Source organism: Paroedura picta, chromosome 1 (assembly GCF_049243985.1).
Source record: "Paroedura picta isolate Pp20150507F chromosome 1, Ppicta_v3.0, whole genome shotgun sequence".
Classification (NCBI taxonomy): Eukaryota; Metazoa; Chordata; class Lepidosauria; order Squamata; family Gekkonidae; genus Paroedura; species Paroedura picta.
In genome coordinates, this window is record NC_135369.1 from 18,390,971 (window position 1) to 18,404,253 (window position 13,283).

Below are 13,283 nucleotides of genomic sequence, written 5' to 3' on the forward strand. Positions count from 1 at the left end.
AACCTCTGTTCATCTCCTGCCTGGAGAATTCTGTCTCTGCCATAAGTTAGTTGCAATTAGACAGCGTTTACTTCTTTCTCTCCAGTGGAGACACAAAGTGCATTACAATGTTTTCCGATCCTCCTTTTTATCCTCTCAACAACCCTGCAAGGGAGATTAGTGTCAAAGTGTGCGGCTGATGCAAAGTTCCCCCCAGCAAGAATCCGTAAATGGCAGAGCAGGGATTTGAACTTGGGCCTCCCAGATGCCAGCCTGATATGCTAGCTGTTACATTATTCCAGCTCTGGAGTGCTTTTAGACCTCTTAATGGACTGGCATGGGAGGGCTTTAACAGATAGTCTGTCCATCAGTTAAGTTCTTTGGGATGGGACCGGCTCTGTATGTCCCTCTCACACCTTCAGATTTGATGTGGGTAGTCATTAGATACAGGAGCTATAGCTTCACCTTTGGAAGTCCTTCTCAATCCTGAAATGTCAGGTGCCTAACCTGTTCAGTTTTAGATGCCAGACAAGCCAGTGTCTCTTTTCATAGGTTTGGGTTGATGTCTTTGCCCTCCTCCTATTACTTCCCTGACTTTCCTTTATGATTGTGTTGGCTTTCACTGTTTTTCTCATATGCAATGTCCCCTCTAACCTACTGAGCGGAACTGTTCACATCCAGAGAAGAATAGAAAATCTGTAATGTTAAAGTGGGCAGTTGAAGACCCTGTGCAGCTCCAGGCTGCTACTGAGCAGGGCTCCCTGTGATCATGAGGAACCTTTTGTGTGCACAGTTTTTAGGGAAGGCTGCTGCCATGAATGGTTGCGGCTTGTTTGCCCTGCATTTCTGGTTCTGTGGTTCTCATTCTGGATTTGTTTTAATTGGTAACAGTTGGGTAAAGCTTCTTGAGAGCTTTTTTTTGACCCACAATTGATTTCAAATGATAACGGTAATGCTTATGTTCTCTACCTTTTCCGCTGCAATGAAACTAGGCCAGTTCTGCCACTTGGATGGTGTTCCTTAGAAATTGGGGATGCCTTCTGCACCACCCCATACCCTTGCCAAGTCTGTCCTGGACCATAAGAGCTGGCTTGGTGTGAGCCAGCTTGGTGTAACATTTAAAGAGTGGAAGCCTCTAGTTGAGAACCAGGTTGGATTCCCCATTCCTTCTCCCCTTGCAGCCAGCTGGGTGACCCTAGGCCAGTCACAGATCTCAGAGCTCTCTCAGCCCCACCTACCTCAAAGGGCGTCTCTTGTGGGGAGAGGAAGGGAAGGTGATTGTAAGCCACTTTGACACACATGAGGCCTGCTGGGTGACCTTGTTCCAGTCACAGTTATCTCAGAGCTCTCAGCCTCAGGGGATTTCTGTTTTGAGAAGACGAAGGGAAGGCGATCGTAAACCACTTTGCAAGTCTCCTTTGGGTAGTGGAAAGCAGGGTACAGAAAGCATCTCTTCTTCTGTCCTGTCTGGCTCTGTTTCTCACCTGGGAACATGCTGATAGGGTGCCATGACTGCAGGAGCAGCACTCCCAGGGTGGTTGGATATCCTGCTGCTGTATCCAACATTCAACCCTGTACCATTTCAGTTTAAGAAGGATGCTTGCTGAACACTAGCACACAGATGGAGTTGAGAAGCCATGCTGTTTTCTCACTTGTGGCTTCCCACACCATCTGCTCCTTGTCTACCCTTTGCTGCATGGTTATTAATTCCGTACTATTGGCTTGTACTTCCGAACAGCAGCTTTGAGACTTTCTCCATCCAGGGGACTCTTCTTGCGACTTCTCTTCCAAGAATTACAAAATTAGGCACCGTGTAGAGAAAGGACGTGGTTAAGCTGGACGTGGTTAAACAAGAAATGAGAAGACTGAACATCGACATTTTAGGAATCAGTGAACTAAAATGGACAGGAATGGGTGAATTTAATTCAGATGACCATCAGGTATACTACTGTGGACAAGAATCTCGCAGAAGAAATGGAGTAGCCTTCATAATCAATAAGAGAGTAGGAAAAGCAGTCTTGGGATACAATCCCCAAAATGACAGAATGATCTCAGTTCGAATCCAAGGCAAACCATTCAACATCACAGTGATCCAGGTCTACGCCCCAACCACTGCTGCTGAAGAGGATGAAGTTGATCAGTTCTATGAAGCCCTACAACACCTTCTAGAAGCAACGCCCAAAAATGATGTGCTTATCATCATGGGGGATTGGAATGCTAAAGTAGGAAGCCAAAAGATAACCGGGATAACAGGCAAGTTTGGCCTTGGAGTACAAAATGAAGCAGGGCACAGGCTGGTAGAATTTTGTCAAGAGAATACAATGGTCATAGCAAACACTCTTTTCCAGCAACCCAAGAGACGACTCTACACATGGACATCACCAGACGGTCAACACAGAAATCAGATTGACTATGTGCTCTGCAGCCAAAGATGGAAAAGTTCTATCCAGTCAATAAAAACAAGACCAGGAGCTGATTGTGGTTCAGATCATGAGCTTCTTGTTGCAAAATTTAGGCTTAAATTGAAGAAAGTAGGGAAAAGCACTAGGCCACTCAGGTATGAACTAAATCATATCCCCGACGAATACACAGTGGAGGTGACAAATAGATTTAAGGAATTAGATCTGATAGACAGAGTGCCTGAAGAACTATGGACGGAGGTTCGCAACATTGTACAAGAGGTAGCAACTAAAACCATCCCAAAGAAAAAGAAATGCAAGAAATCAAAATGGCTGTCTGAGGAAGCTTTACAAATAGCTAAGGAGAGAAGGGAAGTGAAAGGCAAGGGAGAAAGAGAAAGATACACCCAATTGAATGCAGAATTCCAGAGAAAAGCTAGAAGAGATAAGAATGCCTTCTTAAATGAACAGTGCAAACAAATAGAAGAAAACAATAGAATGGGGAGGACCAGAGATCTTTTCAAGAAAATTGGAGATATGAAGAGAACGTTTCATGCAAAGGTGGGTATGATAAGGGACCAAAATGGTAGGGACCTCACAGAAGCAGAAGAGATTAAACAAAGGTGGCAAAATTATACAGAAGAACTATACAAGAGCGAGCTTAATATCCCTGATGACCACAATGGGGTAGTTACTGACCTGGAGCCAGACATCCTGGAATGTGAAGTCAAATGGGCCTTAGGAAGTCTGAGCAACAATAAAGCTAGTGGTAGTGACAGCATTCCAGTTGAACTATTCAAAATCTTAAAGGATGATGCAGTAAAAGTGCTACACTCAATATGCCAGCAAATTTGGAAAACTCAACAATGGCCACAGGATTGGAAAAGGTCAGTTTACATTCCAATCCCAAAGAAGGGCAATGCCAAAGAATGTTCAAACTACCGCAACATTGCACTAATTTCTCATGCTAGCAAAGTTATGCTCAAAATCCTACAAGCTAGGCTCCAGCAATATGTGGACCGAGAACTTCCAGAAGTACAGGCAGGATTTCGAAGAGGCAGAGGAACTAGAGATCAAATTGCCAACATACGCTGGATCATGGAGAAAGCTAGGGAGTACCAGAAGAACGTCTATTTCTGCTTCATTGACTATGCTAAAGCCTTTGATTGTGTGGAGCACAACAAATTGTGGCAAGTTCTTAAAGAGATGGGAATACCAGAGCATCTTATTTGTCTCTTGAGAAATTTATATGCAGGTCAAGAAGCAACAGTGAGAACTGAACATGGAATCACTGACTGGTTCAAAATTGAGAAAGGAGTTCGGCAAGGCTGTATACTGTCGCCTTGCCTATTTAACTTGTATGCAGAGCACATCATGAGAAATGCGGGATTAGAGGAGTCACAAATTGGGATCAAGATTGCAGGGAGAAATATCAACAACCTCAGATATGCAGATGATACCACTCTAATGGCAGAAAGTGAAGAGGAACTAAAGAGCCTGTTGATGCGGGTGAAGGAGGAGAGTGCAAAAGTTGGCTTGAAACTCAACATCAAGAAAACAAAGATCATGGCATCCGGCCCTCTCATTTCCTGGCAAATAGAAGGGGAAGAAATGGAGATAGTGACAGATTTTATTTTCCTGGGCTCCAAGATCACTGCAGATGGGGACTGCAGCAAAGAAATTAAAAGACGCTTGCTCCTGGGGAGGAAAGCTATGGCAAATCTAGAGAGCATCCTAAAAAGCAGAGACATCACCCTGCCAACAAAAGTGCGTTTAGTCAAGGCTATGGTCTTCCCAGTTGCAATGTATGGCTGCGAAATTTGGACCATAAGGAAGGCCGAGCGTCAAAGAATTGAGGCTTTTGAACTCTGGTGCTGGAGAAGACTCTTGCGAGTCCCTTGGACTGCAAGGCGAACAAACCGGTCAGTCCTAGAGGAGATCAGCCCTGACTGCTCTTTAGAAGGCCAGATCCTGAAGATGAAACTCAAATATTTTGGCCACCTCATGAGAAGGAAGGACTCCCTGGAGAAGAGCCTAATGCTGGGAGCGATCGAGGGCAAAAGAAGAAGGGGACGACAGAGAATGAGGTGGCTGGATGGAGTCACTGAAGCAGTAGGTGCAAACTTAAATGGACTCCGGGGAATGGTAGAGGACAGGAAAGCCTGGAGGATCAGTGTCCATGGGGTCGCGATGGGTCGGACACGACTTCGCACATAACAACAACAAGAGAAAGGAGATAAAGAGAAACTCAAACAGGAACTAACCGGAACAGAGAGTCCCCTCCCCTGCATTGACCAGCAGAAAATTTTAAATAATTTGCAAGGACTCATCATATAGAATTTACAGCCAGATGCAGTGATGATGACAGCTGATTGGATGGGGATTTAGCCAATGAATGGGAGAAAAGGCGAACCAGAATGTCCACGTTGATATTCACTATACCTGTGTGTACTAGTTGCTGAAAGAGCAATTTATTTATTATATATTTGTATACCACCCTGCCCTGTGACTCTGGGCCCCTGTGTGTGCTCCAGGTAGATGGCCCTTAGAGGGTCGGACTGTGGTTTACTGGTACAGCATCTCCATTGCATGCAGAAGGTCACAGGTTCTGTACCTGGCCTCTCCTCTTTAAAGGCTCAAGTAAGCAGGTGATGCAAAAGGACTCTACTGCCAGTCTGAGTAGACAATACTGGCTTTGATGGACCAAGGGTGTGTATAACACAGCTTCACAAACGTATGTCAGGTGTCTGGCTAGCCACTGAAGGAACCAGAGGATGCTGGAGTAGATAGATGGCCCTTTGGTCTGATCCAGCAGGGCTGGACTTGTCCAGGTGGCAAGGGATTTGGGACATGTTCTAAAAATAATGCTGAGTTCACATGAAGAACTGTCCAGGCCTATGAGCTATTGCTGTTGCCCTGCTTGAACAGCAGATTCTAGAGTAGTGGGGCGCAGAGAGCTGCTTTCCTTCAAAGAGAATTCTAAGGCATTATGAGTAGATGGATGGATGGATGGATGGATGGATGGATGGATGGATGGATGGATGGTGGGAGGATAAATAGATTACATTAATTGGGGGAAATATGGGATGTCAGATCTGTGGCTTCAGAGACCAGGACACTGGGAGCTAATTTCAGCTGTTTATTCTAACTTCAGCAGGTCCAAAAACAAAAACTGAACTGAAGAATCCCCAACGCACCCCAGTTTATATACTTGCACAAACAAAAGGATCTTCCCACCAGTTTGCACTATAGGCCAGTTTCACTCGGACTTCAGTCCTCGACAGGTTTATAGACGCAACATTAGGGTACATTCGAAACACACACAAGCAAAAACATACAGGTTCCAAAGAAATTGGTGCTCATCCAATTCCTCCTAAAAACTTCTCATGAAGGGGCCTCCACCACCCTCCGAGGCAGCATATTCCATCTACAAACAGCCCTCCCCCTCTGAAAATGCTTCTTAATATTTAAGTGGAACCTCCTTTCCCATCATTCGAACCTATTGCTCCTAGTCCTTGTCTCTAAGGTTGCAATAAACAAATTGGCCCCCTCTTCAGCATGCATACCTGAATGGACTGAACTGACAAACCAGTAGCCACTCTAGTGGCTCCTGCTCCACCATAGGGTTGCCAGCTCTGAGTTTAGAAATACCTGGTGATTTGGGGGGTGGGGAGCTTGGGGATGTTGGCATGGGGGGTGGGGAGAGAACTCAGCAGGGATATGATTCCATAGACTCTACCTTCCAAAGCTGCCATTTCCCCCACAAGAACTGATCTCTGCAGTCTAGAGAGCAGTTGTAATTCTAGGATGTCTGCAGGCCCTGTCTGGAGGTTAGAATAATAAAATCATAGAGTTGGAAGGGATCTCCAGGGTCATCTAGTCCAGCCCCTTGCACAATGCAGGATCTCACAACTACCTGCCCACCCACAGTGACTTCAATTTCATGCCCCAGTGATCCCTCCACCAAAAAATCCAGCCTGGAGGGAATTGGCAGTGAGAGATTCTCTGGGTATGCAAGGTTGGCAAGTGTGCTTATACAGGAGTACTCGGCAAACTGAAAACTAAACAAGAGAAGCCACTGTAAGTCTGCTTCATTGGAAGCATAAGCCATGGTTGGCTTCTGAACCAGGGTTAGCACAAACCGCAGTTTGGGTCTAACTTGATATTCAATACAAGATGGTAGCTGGTTGTTTCTCAGATCTTGAGGATAAGCGCCAACTTGGTGTAGTAGTGATTAAGAGCAGCCTGGCGAGCTGGGTTTGATTTCCTGCTCCTCCACATGCAGCCAGCTGGGTGACCTTAGGCTCATCACAGCCCTGATAGTGCTATTCTCACATAACTGTCCTGTCTGAATTATCTCAGCCTCACATACCTCACAGGGTGTCTGTTGTGGGTAGAGGAAAGTGATTGGAAGCTGCTTTGAGGCTCCTTCTGGTAGAGAAAAGCAGAGTGTAAAAAACAACTCTTCTTCATAATATCTTGAATAGAACAGAAGTAAACAAGGAATTTAAGTGGCTGTCAACAGACTTAACTAGCAAAGTATTGAGTTAATGCAGGGCAGGTGTATCACACCTGTGTACTGTCAGCTTGGCTACAGACACATTTTTGTGTCTGGGCTTGGCAACCTCTCTCTCTCTGGCTGTAGCAGGGAGCCAGCTCTCCTGTTTCTTTGGAAACTGAAACCAAATAACCCTTCTTCGCTTGGAAGAAAAGGTGCTTTGAAACCAACAGGCACCCAACGGGAAAGGTGGGGCTGAGAGAGCCCTGAGATTACTGCTCTGAGGACAACACTATCAGGGTTGTGACTAGCCCAGGGTCACCCAGCTGGCTGCATGTGGAGGACCAGGGAATCTAACCCAGCTCACCATATTAGAAGCCGCCGCTCTTAACCACTACACCAATCTGGCCAATGATCGGCCTGGAGCGGGTGGGAAAGGGAAGGGCCCTGGGCAGGTATGTACACAGCTATATTTGGCACTATTGTGCCACTTCTGGGGTTTCTCAAAGCCTGAATAATGCTTCAGGAGTTTCTCAACAGTGAAAACGTTGAGAAAGGCTGACCTACATATTCAACTGGCGTGGAAAGCAAAAGATAGCAGAAGGTTAGTTATAATTAGTTGCCAGGTAGATAATAGGCTTTTAGTGATTAATTTGTAGAATATGTTGTTGTTGTTGTTATTGTTGTTGTTAGGTGTCCAACCCATCGCAACCCCATGGACAATGGTCCTTCAGGCCTTCCTGTCCTCTCCCATTCCCCGGAGTCCATTTAAGTTTCCACCTACTGCTTCAGTGACTCCATCCAGCCACCTCATTCTCTGTCGCCCCCTTCTTCTTTTGCCCTCGATCGCTCCCAGCATTAGGCTCTTCTCCAGGAAGTCCTTCCTTCTCATGAGGTGGCCAAAGTATTTGAGTTTCATCTTCAGGATCTGGCCTTCTAAGGAGCAGTCAGGGCTGATCTCCTCTAGGGCTGACCGGTTTGTTCAAGGGACTGTAGAATATGTATGTTATTAATAAAGTATATATGCATGTATTTTTAATCTGTTGTAAACCTCCCCGATGGGAGGGAGGTGGTGGTTTAGAAATCTAATAATGTTGGTGATGATCATTGGCCTGAGGGATTGCCTCTCCGCCTACCCCCTCAAAGAGCCTTGTGCTCTACCTCCTCCAACCTCCTGGTGGTCCCTGGCCCCAAGGAAGCCCGCTTGACCTCAACGAGGGCCAAAGCCTCTTCCATTCTGGCCCGCACCTGGTGGAATGAGCTCCCAGAGGAGATCAGGGCCCTGACAGAACTAAAGCAGTTCCACAGGGCCTGCAAAAGGGAGCTTCTCCACCAGGCATTTGGTTGAGGTCGACCTATCCATCGCTTCCAATTGGCCCCCAAGCCCTCCCCCTCCTGCCATCACAGTTAACAAATCCACCCAACCCCTGAGTCTCAGTACGAGTTGAGCTAGGGCTCTTGCAGTTTCACCTTCCTTTAATGTTATTGTTTTTATTGTTATTACGTTAATGTTATTGTTCTTGTTACCACCTTACTGTTACCAGAATTATGTTACCTGTACCATAGAATTCTATGATTCTATGATTTTGTTGTTTCATGTAAACTGCCCTGAGCCTTCGGGGAGGGCGGTATATAAATTCAATAAATACAAATACAAAATGATGAGGCTTCGTGGCTCAAGGCCAAACTCCACACTAGACCCAATGGGGTTGGGGTCATGGGTGCATGAAGGGACACGCAATCAGATCTATATTGGGAGAAGCTCACCTTTAAAACCTATGCTGAGCTCGGTAAGGGGGAAGAAGGTGCTTTTGGTCTCTCTCCCACACGGTTTTTGCCAACAGAAACAGAAGTGGCGAGGGGAATATGTTGCCCCTTTACTCTGTCTCACCCCTTTCCACTGTCCAAAAACAGGGCGGGAGGGAAACCAGAAGCTCTTCCCCCCCCCCTCATAGCACTGAGCGCTTTTTAAAAGGAGTTCCCCCGATGTATATCTGACAGTGATGCACCATGGGTCAGGCATATCCTGTAGTCATTCCCACCGTGAGAATATGAACCTGCGTCTCTCCACATTCGACGCACTTTAACCCCTCTGCCTCAGTGGCTTTGATTTCACCATCGCTCATTGCCCTGGCTCCGGCTTTTTCTGCCTGCAGGAAATTCAAGTAAAGGAGACGGCCCCAAGACAACACCGAGAGACAGGAGGCCGTGGCGTTCTCCAGTAGATGGCCTACGTCACCACTCCAGGGCCTGAATTTCCTGTTTGTGAGCTGGGGTGGCACAGGAGGATGTCTCAGCTTGCCTGGGAACCCCTTCCCGCCTCAGGCTTCCTCAGCCTTTAGGGCTCTCCACTAAAAGAGGACTTACTGGATGTGGGTGTGGTGTCATCCCGATTCACAGGGGTGTTTTATTAGACCCAGTTCTTCTGTGAGCTTTCTTCCCCTTCCTCAAGTCCCAGCTAACTTATGACAATTTTATGGGGTAGTCAAGGTAAGAGACAAACAGGTGGGTTGACACTGTCTGGCTATGTGTTTCTCAACCTTCCTAATGCCGTGACACTTTAATACAGTTCCTCATGTTGTGGTGACCCCCAACCATAAAATTATTCAAGTGTTCTTTCACAGAAATTAAACTGACCAAGATCCATTGTTTGTGATTGCATATAAATTGTTTTTCCACCCGGGGTTTCTCAGTTCAGTTCTGCCTCTTGTTCCACCATGCCGATCTCACTCTTTTCCACCACTCCAGACAGTCAAATGCTGCATCTTGATCTACCCCACAAGGCTATTGTGTGGATGAGAACCACTGGGGTAGAGATTCTAGACTTGCTTGGTGGTCTACCATCCAAGTACTAACCAGGGCAGATCCTGCTTAGCTTCTGAGATCTGATGCAAGCAGTCTAGCCTGGGCTATCCTGATCTACCCTGGGCTAGTGTGGTCAGGGGCTGTGAGAGAGCCAAAGTTTGGCCACCGATGTCCAAGGGCATCCATCTCCAGAAGGGGAACTGATCTACCCTGAAGAGTTGTCCTAAAAATTGTCAGGATTTAATGTATGGAAGGAAGTTGGGGTACGCCATATTGTTTCTCTGCGCCTTTCTAGTTGCCTGAGGAAACGACAGCACAGGCGAGACACCAACATAAGCACACAGTGGCCTGGCTGGGTTCACCTAGCCCATGAGCCTGCCTCCAGGTGGGGAGCCACGGCCTTCAAGATGAGGCCCCTTAAGGCCTGAAGGCAGTGTCCCAGCCCTGTATGTCCCCAGTATCTGGTCCTCAGAGGTGTACTGTCCAGGCACAAGGAGATCCCTTCAACTCCCATGCTCAAGAGCCACCAGTAGGCAAATGCAAAGAGGATACATAGGATCAATCCTTTTAATTCAGCCCTTCTGTAGCAGAAGGGACGGTGCCCCAGGGCAGCGTGAAAACAAGGCCCAGTAGCTCAGCTGACCATTCAAAAAACCCACAGTGAGAGCAACAGTGGCAGAAGATGCCAAGCCAGTCTGTCATGGTCAGAGAGTCTTAAGGGAACAGCTTTGTGGGTTGCCTCACCACCCCACGCCCTTGAACTGTTCTGAAGACTGCCTGAAGACTTGACTCTCCGCAGGGGAAGCACAGCCTGAGCCGTGTAGAATCATAGCCCACCAGGTTCTCCGTGCAGGGGTGCAAATGGCTGACCTGCGCGGCCTGTCTTGCAGGTGGCACTTTGCATTCTGCCTACTGCAGCCCAGCTCAGCAAGCCACTTGAGAAGGTGCAGACATGATGAAAAGTTGGTTTTTAGATGCCACTTTTCTCTTTTCTCCACCCAAAGGAGTCTCAAAGTGGATTACATTTGCCTTCTCTTTCCTCTCCCCACAACAGACACCTGGGGAGGAAGGTGAGGCTGAGAGAGCCCTGAGATTATTGAAGAAGAAGAGTTAGTTCTTCAACCAGAAGGAGTCTTAAAGCAGCTTACAGTCGTCTTCCCTTTCCTCTCCCCACAACAGACACGCTGTGAGGTGGGTGAGGCTGAGAGAGCCCTGATATTATTGAAGAAGAAGAAGAGCTTGTTCTTATATGCCACTTTTCTCAACCAGGAGTCTCAAAGCAGCTGACAATCGCTTTCCCTTTCCTCTCCCCACAACAGACACCCTGTGAGGGAGGGAGGCTGAGACAGCTCTGATATCACTGCTCAGTCAGAATAGCTTTATCAGTGCTGTGTTGAGCCCAGGGTCACCCAGCTGGTTGCACATGGGGGAGTGAGGAATCAAACTCGGCTCGCCAGATTAGAAGTCCGCACTCCTAACCACTACACCAAACCGGCTCTCTCGAGCACCTCTCTCGCAAACGGGACCGCAGTGCCTGGAAGGTTAACAGCACTCTTTGGCCAAGGGGAGAGCCTTGCCTGACAAACCTCAGCTTGGCAATCAGGAATCTGGTCCTGCTTTCAAGGTCAGTGGGGGACCAGACCGCCTCGTGATTTTTGGAACCGAACTCCAACCAGTTGGGAACCCAGAACGAACAGATTGGGGCAGGGCTCCAGAATCGGCTCCTGTTTCCCAAACAGCTTGCTTCTATCCAAGCCATTCAACTTCTCTAAACTTGAGAAAGGGCATGGGCCTTGCCTACCCTGTCCCCATATTGGAGGCCTGCTGAGAGTGCCTTGACTATTTAAAACCCAAGGATTCTTGAACACTTGCGCTCCTGGCTTACACACATGAAAGGCTCTTGTGTCAAATCAACCCCAAACCAGCTAGCCAACGTTGCATTCCCTTCCACCCAGTTCCTGCCTCTCAGTGATTCCCCTTTTGGCAAAAAGAGAGGTTGAATGCAGCCCTTAAGGGGAAGTCCCAGGCAAGGGCTCTCCTGCCCCGCACCCTTGATAGTACCCAACAGCTACCACAGGAACCTCCTAGGTCAGGGGTGGTCAAAATGTAGCTCTCCAGCTGCCCATGGGCTACAATCACCATGATCCTCTGCCAGCCCTCCCCCTCCTCTTCATTGGCTGTTAGTTGTCTTCGGTCCAGAAGCCGTTTTAGGGCCATTAAAGAAAAAGATATAATCGAGATGATTCAAGGCTTCTGGAAAGGATCCAAGGGAAGCATGAAAGAAGCTGTAAAGCCCCTACTAGGCAAGGATGGGGTATATGTGGACAGGTAATGCTGGGGGTGGGTGGGCTCATGATGCTATTTTGCAAGTTATATGATCTGCTCTTTTCATAGTTCCAAAGTGCTTTGCAATCCCACCCTAAAGCTATAGACAAGTGAAAAGCGAGAGCTTTTTTGCATCTCAGAGACCAAAGTGGTAGTGGAAATCCCCCCCCTCCCACTCTTCATGGCTTCCTGTTCCTCTCACAACAGCCGCACCTCTTTCCTGTGGATTCCCCCTCCCCCCTACACCTTCCCCTACACAGAGCTCCAAACGTTGTCCCAAACGCAGAGTGTTTTCTGTTTCCCGACCTGTAAAAGACTGTAGCTTAGTTCAAGACACACTTCTATAATCAGAGTATAGTTTATTCTGGGGGGGAATGGAGATTAACATGGAATTGTAGCCTAAGCAGGGATCTGCCTTGACAGATGAACTGGGATACGGTTTCTTTCTCTTCCACCTGCTGCACTGACAAGTCAATTGAAGTTTCCTTCCTTTGGGCTCCCCTCAGCTGAGCTCTGGAACAGAGGATTTATTGCGATCTCCCCAAAATGTATGGGCTGGGTCTATTAAGTGGGAGAAACCACAAGGACTTTCTGCCAAGGGATTCAGAGGACGCTTACTGAGTATGAGACACTCCCCCCCCCTGCTCCTTTCTAAGTACAGACCCCACCTGCAGAGCGCCGCTCCAAGGTCCTCAGAAACAGCATGAGGGGAGAGAACTGGAGGGCTGCCAAGGCAGAGGAGACCAGAGAAACCCCTTCCTGCACATCCTCTGGTGCATCTTAGCCGTGTCTGCAAGCGGCAGCAACAAACGGGAGACGATTTAAGTTGTTGAGCCATTGTTACCGGAAGCTAAAGGGAGAGTGGTGGACACTCACAGGGCTGTGGCTCAGGCACAGCATGGACTGGGCTCTCACACCAGCTGGCTGGGGAAGCTTTGCAAAGAAGTCCCCGTCTGCAGAGCACGGAGACCATTTTCACTCAAGGATCGAGAATCTCAACAGCAGCAATTACCCTTTCAACAACAAGACAGAGCAGCCGTACTAGAGAGCCCGTTTGGTGTAGTGCTTAGGAGTGTGGACTTCTAATCTGGCATGCCGGGTTCGATTCTGCACTCCCCCACATGCAGCCACTTGGGCTGTTCTGATTGAGCAGTAATCTCAGGGCTCTCTCAGCCTCACCCACTTTACTGGGTGTCTGTTGTGGGGGGAGGAAAGGGAAGGCGACTGTAAGCCGCTTTGAGCCTCTTTTGGGTAGAGAAAAGCGGCATATAAGAACC